Below are 13679 nucleotides of genomic sequence, written 5' to 3'. Positions count from 1 at the left end.
CATCCTTTCAGCGCATGCTGTTCGGACTATTATTCCTCATTAGCATTGTATTACTATTAGTTGGGCTACTTATTATGAGCTAAACGTTGACTATTCGATGCTGGAGCTTTGTTCACCCCCAGAAAAGTGTATGGAGTAGTATTTTGTGGCCTAATTATGCATGTATGAAATTCTTGCTCTCGGTGCATAGGCCTATGCAACAACAAAACATTTGTTGTCCGATAAAATAAAAACATAATTTGTGTCAGAATATTTTTTTTAACAATGAGCTCACGCTCGAAATTCAAGAAAAAAGCACTGGCTGTGTCCTCGACGCATTAGAAATGAATGCAGGCTACATTAAATCTAGGCTATATGAAGAAATATTATAATGATATGCATTTCTCATACCAGTAACAAAACAACAACAACATGATGAAGCTGATACTGATGCTGATGCTGATACTGATGCTGATACTGATGCTGATGCTGCTGATGATGATAATAATAATATACAAATCCTTTCGGAATTAATTTTGAATCAGAAAAAAAGTTATCAAATACACCCTTAATAAAAGTATTTTGATATTTATAAAACAACTCGAACATAGATGGAAAACCAATTAACCTAAATTCTGATTCAATAAATGCAAAGGTGGAAAAATGCCCATAATGTAAAAAAAAAAAGCCTGTTTAGTTTTGACTGAAGGAGAGGCGAGAGAAAAGTCCTACCAGCTCCACATAATAACCCCATTCATTATAAGCCTCATCAATGATGTAATGAAAGCAAATAGTGTGAAATTTTTATGTAAACAGTTGGATCTGAGTATCCTGGTGAATTCAGTGTCTCTTTAATTAATCAAAGAAAGGGAGCGAGAAGGAGGAGGGATGAGTGAGAGTGTGGGGGGGGTCCACTTTCCTCTCCGCAAGCCCGTCAGCACCCAAAAAGTCCCCTCAACCAATGAAGTCTTGTCACTGGGGACTCACGTGGACGGGGCGTCCTTAAAAACCTAGCTCCTGAGTTTTCCTCAAGTTTCATCTCTGTGCTTTTGTTCACAGTTATGTCTATTTAACCCGCGTTACCTCTGTTTTACAGTGCACGTCTTCTCGACTGCAGCTGCCCACCGGTTTCGAGTCTCTTGTTGCATCTCTATGCTGGCTCAGGATGCCTTTACCTTCCTCTGCCATCGAGCGCCGCACGGGTCACACAAGCGAACCACTTTTTAAGTGATTAACATTTCTGCAATTGTGTCCTTGCGCTGCGTCATTTCCAGGTCTTGAATTCTACCTGCAACACTCGCTGCTGTCTCTGTCCGTGGTGCTGAAACGTGGTGCTGAATCGCCTGCCTATTTACCTTGATATAAGGCCGCTCCACTGCCTCTAATCAATGCAGTTTTTTGTCAATATTTGAAATAAATTGAGAAATAATTGAGAAATCTTACCGACGAGTTTTCATTTCTAAAAAAAAAAAAAAAAAATTGGATCCAGAAAAATCAATCAAACTTCCCAACAGAGAATAGCACCAAGCTGCATCGATTTTATGAAGAGTGCTGTACTTAGGACAACATAGTTGGATGCAGGGTTGATGTAACATCGATAACCTGGAGATTTTGCCAGCTGTAAGATTCAATCAAGAAGAGGAGAAAACATCCTGGATGAATATTTGTGATTTCCGTAACATCTTTGGATTTTCCAGCTGGATAAATTGAGGCAAAGTCTCATCTCATCAATCGCCGCTCAACCTGAACTTGCCTCGAATACCAATGATAGTTTGAGTTGAGGCCTCGAAGAACTCAGTTGCGCTGGTAAACAATGGAGGCATCCACCAATGGGTCCAGCTTTGGGATCGACTCTTTACTTTCCCACAGACCTGGAAGTCCGGTCATGTCGAAAGGGGACAGTTTGGTGGGAGAGTGCCGGTCACCGTTGGAGTTCAGCCCGAGGTCAGACCTAGAGAGCGGCTGCTCCTCTCCCCGGTCGCCGAGGAGGGAGTGTGTGGATGAGGCATCGCAGAGGCAAGTTCACGCTATCGGGCTGCCGCTTCATCTCCAACAAGGACAGATCTCCGCCGGGTCACAGCCGCGGACCGTCACCTCCTCCTTTCTGATCAGAGATATTCTAGCTGACTGCAAACCGCTGGCCGCCTGCGCCCCATACTCCAGTAATGGCCTGCCAACTCAAGAAACGGGGCGACTTGCCTCCAAGCTCGCAGAGGACTTCATGGACAAAATCCATAGCAACTCGTCGTCAGACAGCGAATACAAAGGTAAAAGACTGATGTAAACAAACATAATGTTTTAAAATCAATTACACTTAGGCCTATTTATCACATAGTTTCAAATTGAATTTTTGTAGGCCTGCTGTTCTAAACTCGTCTGCATTTGTGTGTTAGCTTCATGCAGATATTAGGCTAGCCTGCAGTAGCAGTTGATTTGCTATATCAGTGATTTTAACTCTAGATGTTTTAAAGGTTTTACATTTTGACTTTCCTCGGAAGACTAGGGAGAAAGTATTGTATCTATGCTTGCACAAAATGAATCCCATCTAATATGTATCTAATCAAATATAAAATGATATGGAACATGATATGTACACTATTATGACTGTAAACCCTATAGAGATTAATCGCTTGGTGAAAGTTTACCAACAATATTATCTTGGACAACATGAGCTCTATCGGCTATAGTTACAGTGTATATAGGTTCATTGAAAAGGAATACACTAGCCTTTTCTTTAAGTATTACATCCACACTGTTGATATTCTCCAATGATTTGGTGTCAACCCGTTTTTCCTTTCAAACGCATTTGCTTGCATTAGCAGACGTCTTAAAAGCATCTGTTGATGTCAGGGAGGCAAGAGAAAAGCTGGGGTAAATATGACAGGGTCGCCTCCAGATAAATGCCATCAAAGATCTGGCGGTTTCCAATCATGTCAGCCATAACATACATGTCACCTCGATTGTCAGTTTAATGATGCAGCGCCTGGATACAACTAAGTCATCCGTTGATAGGCGAGGTCAATTCCTTGCAGGAATTAGTCAATAGAAATGTGGTTATAAATGTGATACTAAACATATAATACATGTGTTTCTTATTTCACCAGGTAGGCCAGTTGAGAATAAGTTAATATTTACAACTGCGACCTGGCCAAGATAAAGCAAAGCAGAAATATTTATCTGATTAACTTATACAACCAAAACACAAAATATATCCACCCCTTAAGAAAATGGCAGGTTGCAGTGACAAAAAAAGTTTATAATAAGGATATATTATTAGTATTCATATTCATATTATTATTACTGTTATTATTCATTAGACTATTGATTAATATTAGTCCTATTATTTAAGCCCACATGTTATTTATACTATAGTGAGCAATGTTATTACATCAATCTTTTATAGCAAGAGTTTAACGTTTTTCCTGCAGGTAATGACTTCACCCCAGTTCACAAAAAGAAACATGAACATGAATAACACATAATTATATTTTGGATACAGTGTGTGTGTGACAGATTCTCATTGATATCAACGCAGTCAATTCTGCTCCATAAACCTTGTAGGGACTAGTACGCTGCTTTGATTTCAGCGAATCCGCTTCCTAATATTTTGGGGATTTGATGCAATTTGTCCCAGTGCTAATCAGATTTGTAACGCGCAAGGCCGGCCGGCTCTTTATTTCGCTCTCATCCGCGGCCCTGTGAAGTTTCTCCGGTCGCGGTTGAAAGGCGCCCTTCCCTTGTGGCTTCCCAATTAAGCCGGATTATTGTGGTTCTTGAGAGACGACTCAACTATTCAGCTAGCAAGAGCTCTTACGTCGTGTAGCCTCTTTTTGGAGAGACGCGTGGGATGGGGTGAATTAACTAAAACGGTTTATTACAGTTCAGACCCAACACAACAGCCAAAGTAAGAAATATAACAAATGGGAATCTTACACACAGTACATGCAGAAACAATGTGTTAAAATGTGCAAACAATAAGGGCCATACATTTTTTAGATAGGCTACATCTTCATAAAATCTCTTGGCGCAATGGAGAGTGGCCTAAAGTCCTCCAACATTGGATCACCAAAACTAGGCTATATGAATGTTGAAAAAGGTTAAACTTTGAAATATGTCCATTTGTAAAGTAGCTAGGCCTATATTGATGAAATCCCATCTGTCATGGGTTTATAGGCCTAACATAGGCCTACGTGCCTGTTTAATCAACCTGGTCTCAGAGCATTTAAAAAAAACTTATTTAACTAAGCAAGTCAGTTAAGAACACATTCTTATTTTCAATGACGGCCTAGGAACAGTGGGTTAACTGCCTTGTTCAGGGGCAAAACGACAGATTTTTACCTTGTCAGCTCGGGATTCGATCTTGCAACCTTTCGGTTACTAGTCCAACGCTCTAGGCTACCTGCTGCCTATTTCGCATTATTCTGTACTTAAATCATAGACACTCCATTTAGGATGGTATGTTACGTTTTCCTATGTTACGTTTCGTATGGTTGGGATTCATTTGTGAATGTCCAGCACCCATTCGTATGATATGTTACGAATTCAAATTCATGTTATATATTCCGAATTTGCTAAATGACAATATTGTCAGAATTTGCAAAACGTACAATATGTTACGAATATGCAAAACATAGGATATGTTATGAATTTTAGCTAGCTCGCTAAAGTTAGCTAGGCTAGGGTTAAGGGAAGGGTTAGGGTAGCTTAACATGCTAAGTAGTTGCAAAGTAGCTAAAAAGTAGTCATTAGTTGAAAAGTTGCTTTTTAGCAAAAAATGTTGTTGTCCGTGATGAGATTCGAACTCGCAACCTGTATGCCCACCCATCCACCCTACTTTCAATTGTTTTGCCTTAAAACCATCTGTCTTATGTAACCATACCAAAAGTAACAAATCCTCCTAAATGGAGTGTTTGCATTTACTTACAGAATAATACGAAATGCTGAGCAAGGTTGGTTAATGATCTTACCCATCAATTTGATAGAGCTTTATGAACATTTTAAATATATGTTTGTTCTGTTGTTGAGTGTTTCATGTTTAAGAAATAAGGCCCGAGGAGGTGTGGTATATGGCCAATATACCATGGCTAAGGGTGTGCTTAATCACAACGCAATGCGGAGTGCCTGGACACAGCCCTTAGCCGTGGTATATTCATATATCACACGCCCGAGGTGCCTTATTGCTATTATAAAGTGGTTACCAACATAATTAGAGCAGTAAAAAATCATGTTTTGTCATACCAGTTGTATACGATCAGATATTCCACAGCTGTCGCCAATCAGCATTCAGGGCTTGAACCTGCCAGTTTATAATTGTGTATAGTTTACAGACGAAAGAAACCGTGGTCTCAGCATAACTCCCTGTTCAAATAAAGGTTCAATAAAAATATTGTCCTATTCTGTAGCAGTGAAAGAGGAAGGAGGCCGAGAGATCTCGAGTAGTAGGGACAGTCCGCATCACATTCGGCTGAAGAAACCCAGGAAGGCGCGAACAGCCTTCACCGACACACAGCCTGGCCCAGCTCGAGCGCAGCTTCGAACGGCAGAAGTACCTGAGCGTGCAAGACCGAATGGAGCTGGCCGCTTCCCTCAACCTCACAGACACACAGGTCAAAACCTGGTACCAGAACAGGAGGTAAGCACTGCCACACTGGTTGCTTTTGTTTAATTACACGAATTATAACCTATTTAAAAGGACGATAAGTATTTTGATAGTGGGATATAGGCTTAATGGATGAATGCAGTGAGCTCATGCCAAAACAGAATATGTGTGCGCGCGGTGCACCTGTCAGCTCTTCACCTACAGACAGAATTATTTCTCATGTCAGTCAGACAAACTTATTGGTCACATATCAGCCAGTCACATAGATCGAATTTATTCTCAAAACTTGCACACATTGCATCCATTCCTTCTCGATAAAGGAGAAAAATTATAACAGAAAAAAAGCATATTAAAATATTGCCAATTAGGCACTGCATTAAAACTTTGAACAATGTGATTCAAATACGGAACGGAAGAAGGTAGAAAATATTGTTGTTTTTAATCATTTTTGGAGGGGAAAAAACAAATGGTTCTAATGAAGCTTTGACATTCAGCAGCAAAACGACATTAATAAATATAAAACACAACACTTTGGTGCATTAATAATCTATCGTTGCATGTATGCCATATCAATAATTCACCCACGCTACTACATTTACTCAATTATTATAATTATAAATAATTTAACTAATAGAGGAGTGCTTTTTCAATTGACAATCTGAATCTGACAGATTTACCCTTCCGCGTGAATACGAGTTGGACGGGGAGTGATTTAACAGAATAACCAAGTGCGTCACTGAGAGTAGCCACACTTCAATCTTTATTTGAAAAATAGTGGAAAACACAATCTTTTTATTATAGGACTCAGATTATTAAGTTTACACCAATACAATCCCAAACCGAAAATTCACCCATTGAATACAGATGTTCCAATTTACTAAACTTAATGACTGAAATTAAATGTGCATTTCAAACGCCACAATGGAAAAGAAAATGTACTTGTGCAAGAAAATATGCATACATGTTTTTAACGTTTTTAATAACAAGGAAGGCCTAAATCCAGTAAGATAATTTTAATTTCGTTTAAATTGAACCACGTATCTTATTTATGCATGCATTTTCAACGGGTTTCCAAATTGCATTTTTTTTACGCATGCAGATGTGATTGAATTGTGAAACTTTATAATCTGAGTCCTATAATAAAAAGATTTGAACTGTAGTTTTCAAACTTATTTAGAACTTTACGATAAAGAGTTTCCCTTACTAATATCTACTGTTTTCTTGTCGGAATAAACCAAATGGAAGAGGCAGACGGCGGTTGGACTGGAACTGTTAGCGGAGGCTGGAAATTACTCTGCCCTTCAGAGAATGTTTCCGTCGCCCTATTTCTACCCTCAAAGCCTGATGTCCAACCTGGACCCAGGAGCGGCGCTCTACCTATACAGAGGACCCTCGGCGCCTCCTCCCGCTCTGCAACGACCTCTCGTTCCGCGGATTCTTCTCCACGGTCTGCAGGGGGGTAGTGAACCACCCCCACACCCCCTCCTCTCCGGTGTGCTTCCCCGGCCAACACAGCAGCGGTGAGACGGCCTCTCCGGATATATGCCATACCTGGCAGTCTGGGACTCTAAACGAGAGAGAAAAAAAACGATTCAAACTGGTGACAAAAGAAGCTGGCGTCAAACAATGAACTTCATGACTAAATTTCCAACTCTCTAAAGTGGACAGGTTTTTACCATACTGGAGTTATTTATTTATAACTTAGGCCTATTTATTTTTCTCTATGTATTTAACTTATATATTTATATTTTTGTTTACCATAAAAACTTTAGTGTGGGCTACATCAGAAAGGACGCGATCGTTTTACAGATAGTCGTTGCTGGCACCAAGTCTCATGGCAATGGCACTTTTACTCAGACTTAAGAAATCAAAAAATTACTATTATTATGATTATTAGGCAATGTTGTCAGGATACAATGGAGAAAAAAAACATGCATAACAAACCAATTTATTGGTCTGTAAACTGAAATGTCATTCCAAATTGAGTTGAATAATTAGAGAGCCAAAGGCATTTCATAACAATTATTATTTCTTTCTCTTTCTCTTTACAAAGACCAGTTGAGTTTCATTCACTTTTTACAAAGGAGCAACATAATAATCAGCAGACGTAGACATGTAAAAACGAATATTTTGAATTCTATTTTTTAAAGTATCTTGATTTGAAGATATTTTTCTTTCACTCATGTTTTTCTTTCCTTCAGATGACAAAGATTCAGCACAAAAACTATAGATTAGCTAGAGCTCAAGGTTTATTCCCTATCATTTCAGAGATAATCTGGCGGGGAATAATGAAGGTCCATGAAATAAACAACATGTATTTTAAAATGTCTAATCATAAAGTTTTTACTTTAAGTTTTACTTAAAGGCCGAATGGTATGAAATATGGAGTCAAAGTAAGAGGTAGGCCTAAATCAATTTACGAAGGCGCAATGTATCCTTGCAAACCCTTCATTTTTGATAAACAAATAATGATTGAAGACTGAGTCGGTTGCCAATTCGGGTCGTTTGCCTGTTGATTTGCTAGGTGTATTAAACAGACGTTGTGCATTACTTACTTACGTTATTTCATACGAAACCGGTGGAAACCTTGCTAGGCTACTTACTCTCTTTAGTGAAAATGTATATTGCAGATATTCATTTGTGGATTGGTTCTCTTATTTCTGGATCGTTTTTTGTTCCTCTCCCCATGTGTTAGCTAAACAAACCTTTTGTCAAACTGTTTAAACATCTTAAATCGGCGCTAGAGGGGGATCTACTTTTATATATGTGTAAATAAAGGTATTTCATTTAATAACGTGACTACGTTATATCTTTCAAAACCCACGCATGACAAATACAGGGCCCACATCGATTTTTATGGCAAATGGAATACATGTAGGCTAATCGTCTTCGTCATCACCATCCTCACCCTCGAGTTCAACCAAAGATCAGTGCACTCGTTTGATACACAAAGTAAACTTTTAAAATGAGCATAAGACTTTGGCTGTAGGCATATACTTTTAGTCCTCTATATTCTTTTATCAAGGCTATATTTTATAGGCAATCTAATATCTGATTAGTTGTTGTTTTGGGGTTATTCAAGGTCTGGTAAGTGGCGTTTTCTCCCGGAAGTAGAAATGGACAAACGGATTTGGTCCTGCAATCATTGCTCTAGTCAACAGCTCACTTTCCAATTTATCAATTGATTAATTCATGACATTGATCATTAATGACAACCTCATGTTTAGCCAAACTGTACAGCAAAATGACACGGTGACATCATTTCATATATATAATGCCAGAATGTAATTACAAACAAAGATTATAATTTGGTATATTTCATCATAAAACAACAAAACGTGTTCTGTTGAGACAAAGGAGAGTCAAGGTATAACTAACCTGTGATAAATATGCCTGATAAAATCTAATTAAGGTTCGTATAATTATATTAGAAACACCGTGTTTGAATACTTTTTAACGTGTCTGTCAAACACTCCCTCAAACCCCCTCACTAGTTGTTTAGTATCGTGGATTTAATTTGTCGAACCTAAAAAAGTTGATAAAGAATGTCACCGCCAGAGCAAGGAACATTAACCAACTTAACCTTTAAAACACGCCTAGATATTTATCCAACGCTTTGGAGTGGTGAGGTTTCAATTTGAGACATTTAATTCTGCCTTGATACCTAAAACGTTTGCCTATCGTATAAGTTATGACTAGAAATGTGTTTTGGTAGGCTATATATTTGATATGAATAAATACAGTTGGATTTCAACGTTCATCCACCTTGGCTTAGGCTCATAGTTCTGCCAAAAGTTACATTAATGGGAATGTGTATATAGTAAAACACACAACGACAATTAAAACACACACACGCCATGCCTCAAACGTGAAGTCGGTTAAATCTAACATAGGTCTAATAAATCATGGAAATAGGCTGCTACGGATTCGAGCAATTGCATCGAGCGTCAATCATTGGCAAAAGAGGTCAATTTATTCAGCTAGGCTAGCACATGTTGCAAATAGGCTAATACACTAGACCTATACCCTACACCGGCAGACTACATTAATAATTCAATTTCATTAGTTTTTCATAAACAATATGAAGACGAAATATTAATGTAAGGCTAAGTGTGCAATTGTTTAAGTGCCTTAAATGATCCCATTTGGAAATTGATTGCTTCCATGCCTCTTTCTTGAGAGTGTTTGTGATGTGCTCTTTGCCAAACGGCTCCAACAGCTGGTGACCGGGCGACGCTGACTGTGGGCAGGATCAGCGATGGGACATCTGGTCAGCGGCTCGGCAGTGCCTCTGCTCCACCAACCCCACCCACCACCCCAACCTCACTCCTAATAGGAGTCGAACTTTAAACCAACCAAAATATCAGACTATAAAGCACAGAGTTAGGGAGTTTAGTCTGACAGAGTTGGCCAATGGGATATCAACGATTAGACAAAATACTTTATTAGATTTTAATTGAAAGTCGATCATGGCTGTGATAGTCAGGCTCCCCGCTGCACCGCTCGCATGGCACATGTTCTCCCTTCTCCCATTGACCACCAGCCTATCACTCCAGAAAATATTAGTCTGACTTTGACTAATTGACACATTTATAGTGCGTACATTTGCTATAGCCTAACTGAGAAATTGTAGCCTATAAAGGCTACACATCACACGGTGGTTGGTTGGGACTTGAAAAAAAGGGAGCGGAAAACCTGTAGCAAATTCCCACCTTCCCACCAAAAAATCTAATTAGAAGTACATCATAAGGCTCCATGACCGATTCAAATAACGATGACCCCACTCAACATTTATGAAAAGGGTTATTCTTGCGAAGTGCGCAGTTGATTACAGGGAAAGCTCCCTGTCTTGCTGGATGACGCTGATATTTTTGCATGTGAAAGGATACGTGCAAATCCCTCCGCTCTTACCGCGGTTTGTCCCCGGCTCAGGGTTAATGAAGTGCGGATAGAGTCTCGTTGAGCTCCCGACAAAACAAAAACACAACACGGGGAGGCTTAGACTCAGAGGATCAGTGACTCTGATTAAACTCATTGACTCAGAATAAAAACTAAACAAAACAACCTTCAGAGGAAATTAAGAGTCAATCAAAGCGCAATTTGCGTTGTAGAGTGGGCGATAGTCTTTCTTCACAGTCCCTTTTCAATCACTATTATATCTGTAGATTTGGTTACTACTGCAGACTTTTAAAATCAACAGGCAACGTTATTTAATCCAGAGGAAGCTTCAGAGAATGGAAAAATAGATAAATACCAAATGATACAGAATAGCATATTTTGCTTTTCTTACGAACAGTTCTAATAAAATACTTGAGGCTGTTTCTCCTATTTAGCAACTGCATATCCAATTGAATTTCAAATTATTAACTATTTTGTGATGTATTTGTTTAAAAGTGAATGATTATAAAGTCTTATTGTAACTTAATATCCACAACCTCCACAAAATCAAGTTAAGTTTCCCATATTTGTTAGAAAACGAAAATAATAGGCTACTTGCAATATTGATTGAACCAAATTAAGCTTAAATGTTGGCCATGAACAAATAAATTCCCACTATACCCATAGACTTATAATAATGGAGTTAAAGATAATACGTAAGCATTTGTCATTAATATTTGATTTTTAAAAAGACAGACAACCAGTAATATTGCATGACAATATCACACTGGATACTATTGAACATTTGCAACTAAGCTGTGTATGAAGTGTAAAGGTGAACACATACAGTGAGCTCCAAAAGTATTGGGGCAGTGAAACGTTTTTGTTATTTTGGCCCAACAGCACTTCAGATTTTAAATGATACAATGCTACCATGATTACGGATAATCCGAAATGAATCATGAATAATGATGAGTGAGACATGAACAGAGGCATAAATATCATACCCCCCGAAAAAAGCTAACCTCCCACGTTATTGTAATAGTGAGAGGTTAGCATGTCTTGGGGGTATGATATTCACGCATCTCTAACTTTCTCATTATTCACGATTCATTCAGGACTATCCGTAATCATGGTAGCATCCGCATTAACGTAGAAGTACTTAGAAAGATATTTTTATTTACAATAAAAGAGACTCAAAAATGACACAATACACAATCCTGAACGGTTGCATCACCGCCTGGTATAGCAACTTCTCCGCCTCCGACCGCAAGGCACTACAGCGGGTAGTGCGTACGGCCCAGTACATCACTGGGGCCAAGCTTCCTGACATCCAGGACCTATATACTAGGTGGTGTCAGAGGAAGGCCCCAAAAATAGTCAAAGACTCCAGTCACCCAAGTTATAGAATGTTCTCTCTGCTACCGCACGGCAAGCGGTACCGGAGCGCCACGTCTAGGACCAATTCATCAAATGGCCACCCGGACTATTTACATTGACCCCCGCCCCCAACAAGTTTGTAGAGTCACAAGCTTGATGTAAACATTGCGTGCTAGGAATATGAGACCAATTATTAAACTTTGGACTACTTTATTACACATAAGTGAATTTGTCCAAATACTTTTGGTCCCCTAAAATGATGGGACTATGTACAGAAAGTGCTGTAATTTCTAAAACGGTTCACCCAATATAGATGAAAATTAAAGCTGACAGTCTGCACTGTATCATTACTCCAAAGTGGTGGAGTACAGAGCAAAAACCCTAAAATGTGTTCCTGTCCCAATACTGTTGGAGCTCACTGTATTATCCATTCAGTATGGTGGGTTATGGGGAAAATGACAGTTCCAACCAGGTTGGTCATCACTTCATGGGGGGGGGGGGGGGGGGGGGGGGGGGGGTTGGATCAGGGTTGGATCAGGATGACCTCTATGAACGCAAGAAAACAGCCCCTAACCATGGCTCTCTCACCCCATCATTCTGTAGGCCCGCCATTCTCTCTCACACAAACAAAGTCAAGAACAACACAGGTTATTCTACCATATCATTGGGTAGGATGGGAGAGGTGACAGGAAAGAGAAAAATACCAAGAATTTGGATTCTGGCACGTTGAAAGATAAACATTTAGTAGAGAAGATTGAAACATCAGTAGAAACTGGCGAGAGTGAAGGAGTCAGGGGAAAAAAACAGTAAGTCATTCCTGTGGCAAAGTCAGGGTTAGCAAATCCTCTTCTGGCCCAAGTTATGAGGCAGAGAGAGGAGGAAGAAAAGCTTTGCCGTGCGGAGAGGAGATAACCCCGCTAATAATTTCCCTGATAAAACGGGGAGAACTACAAACATGGGTCAGGGGTGCAGAGATTGACATACCAATCTCCGCAAATAATGAAAGCTTAAGCTTCCCGCTTCCCTCTCAGAGCTGAAGGAGAAGAGAAGAGAGAAGGGAAGATGAATGAAATCAGGACCAACAGATGAAGAGGTGGCGCCTCCTGTTCAAGGCATGCCCCCCAGTCAGTGATTACTGCCATGTACCCCCAGCAGGGATGCAATGTAAGCCACACAGGCATCACATGACCCAGAGATTATCTAATCAATAAATTGTGGTGTTAGGGCCGGCCTGAGCTCCTGTCTACCGCAGAGGTCCCTAAGCAGCCTTTCAAGGCAATGTCCACCCCTCCCCTGACCCCCCCACTACCGAACAGAGAAATGCCTCTGGGATAAAACACCCCCGAGCAATAACAATGTCTCACACAGGACTGACCATGACCACAACAGAGGCCTACAGTAGAGTGAGGGACAGCAGCCTCAAAGACCATAAGTGCCCACCAGTCTCCACATCACACTATAGCACCTCCTGCTGGATGGGGGCATTCTGCTGCCTCCAAATCTCTGTATACACTGCAGACCTGGTACCATAAGCAAAACTAAGTATCTAGCTACCTAGTTACCATTTGGCCTGAACAAAAAATACCTAAGCCTGAGGATGGTGAAATTCCCTAAATCTCTACTGAATTCAGAAACTGTATAATGGTCTTCTTATCTTTGTCTTTGTCTTCTGCAGTAAGAGCGGTAATCTTGATCCACCATATAATGTCAATTTCTACCCAAACATCACCCTACTTAAATATGATTCCCAGTGATGATAAATGCAGCTCCTAGACAATGGAGGAGCTCCTCTTCCAAGGTAGCATTACTATTTATGTGATCCCTGTGTTCAGCATGCATATAT

The 13679-nt window shown here is 39.9% G+C and overlaps 1 pseudogene; it reads left to right on the top strand.

Moving 5' to 3' along the window:
- Positions 1-898: 898 nt before the first annotated feature.
- Positions 899-8990, top strand: LOC111964077 (barH-like 1 homeobox protein; annotated as a pseudogene).
- The last annotated feature ends 4689 nt before the right edge of the window (positions 8991-13679 follow it).

This window comes from Salvelinus sp. IW2-2015, linkage group LG5, assembly GCF_002910315.2.
Source record: "Salvelinus sp. IW2-2015 linkage group LG5, ASM291031v2, whole genome shotgun sequence".
Classification (NCBI taxonomy): domain Eukaryota; kingdom Metazoa; phylum Chordata; class Actinopteri; order Salmoniformes; family Salmonidae; genus Salvelinus; species Salvelinus sp. IW2-2015.
Note: the sequence above shows the minus strand (reverse complement) of the source record. Positions and strands in the feature narration are given on the sequence as shown.